General features: G+C 42.4%; 1 pseudogene; it reads left to right on the top strand.

Moving 5' to 3' along the window:
- Positions 1–2,024, top strand: LOC105520659 (annotated as a pseudogene).
- Positions 2,025–7,049: the final 5,025 nt, after the last annotated feature.

Here is a 7,049-nt window from a genome sequence, read left to right as displayed (position 1 = left end):
ATGACGGGCCAAAAACGGCCTCCAGACTCCCATGTTGAGGAGTCAGTGGCTGAAACTACAGACCGGCTCCAGTACCCTCAAGAAAACGCAGATGCTACAGATGGTGAGGTCCAAAGCGTCCTGAACCAGCCTGGAGATGCCAGTGCTGCCGAGGTGGAAGTAAGCAGAGGTGGAAGTACACACGCCCAGGGCGCCCTCTGCAGTCCAGGCCGCACCCGGAAGCTGCTGAAAACCCAGGGTTCCATCAGGAAGGAACCCTGAAAGAAGAGGAACCCCAGCCTTTCTGCAGGCCTGCAGCACGCTCCGCTTAACTGCTACCTGGGAAGGAGCCCGAGGCACTCCAGTGGGGGCCCTCATGGCGTCCCTGCGGACTTTTATACTGGAACTGTGCTTTGCACGCATAACAGCCTTGAGGCCTCTGCTGTGGCGATCATTCTTTAATTTGTTCTTCCTTTCCTGAATGTCCTAAATATTTTTCATTTAGAAAAACTCTCTTCATGGAATGAATAATATGCAGTGTGCTAAGGAACTCTTCTTTTAGATCTACTTAAAATTGTGATGATTCTTTTATTTAAATTGTACACATTGTTCAAAGTCTTTTCCTTATTTTCCACCTGTGAAATTAAGACTGGTAAATCAAGATTGGTATAGATGGGCCCAAAACTGACAGAAAGCCGGCAGGGACCCAACTCAGAGCTTTTTTTTCCTTCTTCTTTTTCCTTTTTTTTTTTTTGAGATGGGGTGTCACTTTTTTGCTCAGGCTGGCATGCAATGGTATGATCATGCTTTAGTCTAAATTCCAGGGGGCCTTTGAGGAGCTGTGGATACTAACAAGGTGGGAGGGGACAGCTGGGTGGATCACTTGCTGGAGTTTCGAAGCTGACTGTGACCTCCCAGATGAAGGCAGGAAACAGACATTAATGATGTTCTTTAAGTCGTGCTCCCCAACCTTTTTGGCATCAGGGACTGGTTGCATGGAATGCCATTTTTCCATGGATGGGTGGTCAGGGTTGGGGGAATGTATTATGATGAAACTGCTCCACCTCAGATCTTCAGGCATTAGATTCTCATGAGGAGCACACAAGGTAGATCCTTTGCAGGTCCAGTTCACATTAAGGTTGGTGCTCCTATGAGAATCTAATACCACAGTTGATCTGACAGGGGGCAGAGCTCAGGCAGTAATGCTTTCTTGCCCGCTGCTCACCTCCTCCTGTGTGGCCTGGCTCCTATTAGTCCACAGGCTGGTACTAGTCTGTTTCTGAGGGATTGGGACCCCTGCTTTAAATCGTTTACAGGTTACATCGTATAATAATAAGAGGTGAAGGAGGAGGTTGGGATGTCCTTCATGTGGGGTTGATGGTGCACAGTGAAGCTGGCTGGGGTGCTGGGAGTCAGGTGAGGCAGGTGTAGCCTCTTTGTCTCATTTACCCTGTGCTGCCCTGACATCTCTCAGGCTGCCTGCTCCATCATAATCTGGACTTCAGAGCATGACTTTGCCCACTCGTAGGAAACTGTCACAATAATTGAAATGCACAAATGCCCAAACCCTATGAACTTGAACATGGCTTGGATTGGTGTATTGGACAGACATAGATCCCTCTGGAGAGTTGCACAGCTACAGACTTCTCCACCAAGAGTAGGAACTGCCTTCCATTGTGAAGTCTCGTATTGGTACAGTAAGAACCAAAACATATGCTAGAACATTCTGTAGTTAATCCTATAGAGAAAACAATGGAACTTAAATCTACTAATATTTCATTTACAAATATGGTTTTAGTAGATGAGTGATATACACAAACCACATCATCAGGATGCAGAAAAAAACTATTTTGACTCAGGAAGCCATAATCACTGACAGGAAGCAACCTCAGCAGTTACCTTGAAAAAAACGATGGCAAGAACAGTATCTTCAAATGCTGGAATGGGTCTTACATAAATTACCTGTTAAGAGTGAAGAATTGACAGCTTCCAAAAGAGGAAGCATAAGAATTCTGATGGTGGCTGCAGAGTTTGTAGATAATTGATAATGAATGTGTGTAGACAATATCAAGTACTTCAGGTCTTTCCAAGTCAAATTTATTTAAAAATATAACTATATTTTAAGTATAATTATTAAAAAGCAGGCAGATATAAGACTCATTTTAGATAAAGAGAAATAGTTGCAAGACATCTAAATAAAAGGGATCATCTGAAATTAGTGTTGTCTTAAATGACTAATTTTGAGCATTCTAGTATTTATATGAAAATTTAACAATTTCTTTGGAAGAAATTCTTTGAAATAATTTTCAATTTCTTTGAAAGAAACTAGATGTTGGCATTAAGTCAGGGTACATGTGTGGGATTGTTATTTAGGTGAACATGTGTCATGGGGGTTTGTTGTATTGCAGTATTTCATCACTGTATTAGTCCATTTTCATACTGCTAGGAGAAATACTGGGTCATTTATAAAGAAAAAGAGACTTAATGGACTCACAGTTCTATGTGGCTGGAGGGGCCTCACAATCATGGCAGAAGGGAAAGGAGGAGCAAAGGCACATCTTACATGGCAACATGCAAGAGAGCATGTGCAGGGGAACTGCCCTTTATAAGACCATCAGATCTCATGAGACTTATTCACTACCATGAGAACAGCATGGGAAAAAATGGCCCCATGATTCAATTACTTCCCACTTGGTCCCTCCCACTACACTATCAGGGGAAACCCCTCCCCCGATATTCAACGTGGGTTCTTTTCTATTTCCCTAAGCATCCACTGGTCTGAGAAATAAAGGGAAAGAGCACAAGAGAGAGAAATTTTAAAGCTGGGTGTCCGCGGGGAGGCATCACATGTCAGCAGGTTCTGTGATGCTCTGTGAGCCATAAAACCAGCAAGTTTTTATTAGTGATTTTCAAAAGGGAAGGGAATGCATGAATAGGGTGTCGATCACAGAGATCACGTGTTTTACAAGGTAATAAAATATCACAAAGCAAATGGAGGCAGGGCGAGATCACAGGACCACAGGATGGGGTGAAATTAAAATTGCTAATGAAGTTTTGGACATGCATTGTCATTGATAACATCTTATCAGGAGATAGGATTTGAGAGCAGACAACCTGTCTGACCAAAATTTATTAGGTGGGAATTTCTTCATCCTAATAGGCCTGGGAGCGCTACAGGAGACTGGGGCTTATTTCATCCCTTTGGCTTCAACCGTAAAAGACAGCCACCCCCAAGGGTCCGTTTAGAGGTCTACCCTCAGGGGTGCATTCTCTTTCTCAGGGATGTTCCTTGCTGAGAAAAATAATTCAGCGATATTTCTCCTATTTGCTTTTGAAAGAGGAGAAATATGGCTCTGTTCTGCCTGGCTCACCAGCAATCAGAGTTTAAGGTTATCTCTCTGGTTCCCTGAACATTGCTGTTATCCTGTTCTTTTTTCAAGGTGCCCAGATTTCATATTGTTCAAACACACGTGCTCTGCAAACAATTTGTGCAGTGAACACAATATCACAGTGTCCTGAGGTGACATACATCCTCCTCAGCTTACAAAGATGACGGGATTAAGAGATTAAAGTAAAGACAGGCATAGGAAATCATAAGAGTATTTATTGGGGAAGTGATAAGTGTCCATGAAATCTTCACAATTTATGTTCAGAGATTGCAATAAAGACAGGTGTAAGAAATTATAAAAATATTAATTTGGGGAACTAATAAATGTCCATGAAATCTTCACAATGTATGTTCTTCTGCCATGGCTTTAGCTGGTCTCTCCATTCAGGGTCCCTGATTTCCCACAACACTACACAAGGGGATTATGGGAGCTACAATTCAAGATGAAATTTGGGTGGGGACACAGCCAAACCATATCAATCACTCAAGTATGGAACCTAGTACCCATTAGTTATTTTTCCTGCCTCTCTCTCCGTTTAGGATCTACCCTCCGATAGGCCCCAGTGTCTATGTTTCCCCTCTATATGTTCTTGTATTCTCATCATCCAGCTCCCACTTATAAGTGGGAACAAAATTAACTTTTTTTTTATTGTGAACTTCCTTGAAACTGTGCTGTGATGGAGATCATTCTTTATTTAGTGTTTCCTCTCTACAGTGCCTTAAAGATTTCACAATTATAAAAACTATCTTTATGCAATCAAGAATATGCTAAGGAGCTTTACTTTTAGGTTAACTCAGAATTCATAGTTCTTTATACATGACAACTAAAGCCTATTCCTTATTTTCAACTTGTGGAAATGATTTAGCTTGGGTGGAGTCAAGATTAGAAGCATATATAGGTGGGTAGTGGCATGAAAAGGTCTGTGATACAGGTCAGAGTTGGAGGTTGAACTCCAGGGTGACTTTGTATAGCTGTGGACACCAACAGAGTGGGAAGAGGCAGTGGACCACTGTGCTGGAGTTCTCTTGAAACTGACCATGCCCTCCCTGGTGACAGAAGAGAACAGTCATCAATAAAAGCTCCTTGAATGGAGTGCAGTTTACATTAACAGGGTAAAGGTGGACATTAAACTTAGGGGGACATGAGGAAGACCCCCCAGCCCTGTGCCTTTTGAATTGATAACCATGAGGTTCCAGGGTACCAGCTTCAGGTCAGAAAATTCCAGAAAGCTGTAGAATCTTGCCAGTGTGGAGTTTGCCCACCTCAAGGATTCACATGAATTGTACTTTAAGATCCATCAAAACTGAAGGCTCATGGGTATGGTCACTTGGCCCAGGGAGGCTATGCTCTCACAGTCTCCACCATCTCAAGACCGGTAGCATCTGACACTCACTTCCTTCTGTAGGTGATCCAGGAGAAAAATGTATGCATCACCATAGCTTCAGCCTCTAGCCATGCAGATCAAAATCTCTGCACTTAGAGAGATAAAAAGGCATACAGGATAAACCACACTTTGGGTTTTTGAAACTTTACTGTCACGCAGATGTTAGAAATCAAGACCCAGAAACTAGAGGTTGGCATTAACTTTGTGTAGCTCTGAAGACATTTTTCTTTCCTATAGTGACAGTTCTAATTTTCAGTGTAGAGAAACTTAAATGCCACAGTGTAATTCTGAAGTCTCACAGTCTGCTTTTCCTCCTCTCCTTCCTCACTGATTGTCTAACTATAAAGAAAGCCACAGAGTTTGCCTTCAAAATAAAAACATGGAAAACAGTATGGTGTCCCCTCAAAAATTAAAAATAGAATATTACACAATCTAGCAAATCTGTTTCTGGGTATACGTCCCAAATGTTCGAAAGCAGTGATTCAAAAAGGTATTTATACACCCATGTTTGTGGCATTATTATTATTATTATTATTATTACTATTATTATTATTATTATTTTGAGACAGAGTCTCACTTTGTCGCCCAGGCTGCAGTGCAGTGGTGTGATCTCGGCTCACAGTTTCATGCCATTCTCCTGTCTCAGCCTCCTGAGTAGCTGGGACTACAGGCACCTGCCACCACACCCCGCCAATTTTTTGTATACTTAGTAGAGATGGGGATTCACCATGTTAGCCAGAATGGTCTCGATCTCCTGACCTCGTGATCCGCCCGCCTCGGCCTCTCAAAGTGCTGGGATTAGAGACCTGAGCCACCGTGCCTGGCCTGTGGCAGCATTATTTACAAAAGCTAAAACATGCAAGAAACCCAAGTGTCCATCAACAGAGCAATGGATAAGCAAAATATGGTATATTATATGCACACAATGGAATACAATTCAGCCTTAACAAATAAGGAAATTCTGACACACGCAACATCTATGATTTTTGAGGACATGCTAAGTAAAATAAGTCAGTTGCAAATTGACAAATGCTGTATGATTACACTTATAAAGTAATTAGGGTATTCAAAAATCATAGAGCCGGGCACAGTAGCTCATGCCTGTAATTCCAGCACTTTGGGAGGGATTACATGTGCCCAAGAGGTCAATATTAGCATGAGCAATGTAGGGAGACTCAGTATCTACAAATAATTTTTAAAAATAAGCTGGGTGTGCTTGTTTTTTGTAAAGACTGATTTGTATAGCCTCAGTCTCTACAAATAATTATTTTAAAAATAAGCTGGAGCCTGTGGTCCCCTACTTGGGAGGCTGATGTAGGAGGATCATGTGAGCCTGGGAGATCAAGGCTGCAGTGAGGCATGGAAAACTCATGCCACCACACAAGTAGTATGGTGTCAGAAGGTAGGGGAGAGAAGAATGGAGAGTTTATGTTTAAAGGGTACAGAGTTTAAGTTTTACAAGATGAAAAGAACTGTGAAGATTGTTGATGAAGGTTGCACAACATTATGACCTGTACACTTAAAAACGGGTAGATGGTAAATTTTGTTATGTGTATTTTACCACAACAAAACAAATAGAAAATAAAAGACAAAGGCTGGGTGTGGTGGCTCATGCCTGCAATCCCAGCACTTTGGGAGGCCGAGGCAGGTGGATCATGAAGTGAGGAGTTCGAGAACAGCCCAGCCAACCTGGTGAAACTCTGTCACCAGGGCATTAGCCGGGCATGTTGGGCATGGTGGCTGGTGCCTGTAATCACAGCTACCTGGGAGGCTGAGGCAGGAGTATTGTTTGAACCCGGGAAGTGGAGGTTGCAGTGAGTCGAGATGTGCCATTGCACTCCAGCCTGGGCGACAGGGCAAGACTCTGTCGCAAAAAAAAAAAAAAAAAAGACAAAAAGGAAAAGAAAGAGTTGAGTGATTACCACTGCCCTGTTTCTCACTAACATCCCAAATTCTCTTTGAGAACATTCCTCTTTCTCAAGTTTTTCTCTGCTGAAAGAACAAGATTCCAGTCTCTGCTCCAGGACTAGCAATGTGGATTGGGGCAATAATAAATTATTAACCAGGGTTTCTCAAAAGAGCTTTCCCTCCACAGGTTAATGAGTACCTTTTCTTTTTATCTCCTAAACCACCCTATCACAGACTGAGTTTAACTCTAGGTAATTTCATCTAAGGTGTTAGGATTTTTTTTTTTTTTTTTTCTTTTTTAGAAGGAGTCTTGCTCTGTCGCCAGGCTGGAGTGCAATGGTGTGATCTCGGCTCACTGCAACCTTTGCCTCCGGGGTTCAAGCGATTCC

Source organism: Colobus angolensis, unplaced genomic scaffold (assembly GCF_000951035.1).
Source record: "Colobus angolensis palliatus isolate OR3802 unplaced genomic scaffold, Cang.pa_1.0 Scaffold383, whole genome shotgun sequence".
NCBI lineage: Eukaryota > Metazoa > Chordata > Mammalia > Primates > Cercopithecidae > Colobus > Colobus angolensis.
The sequence above is the reverse complement of the archived record's forward strand: the minus strand, read 5'-3'. Positions and strand labels throughout refer to the sequence as shown.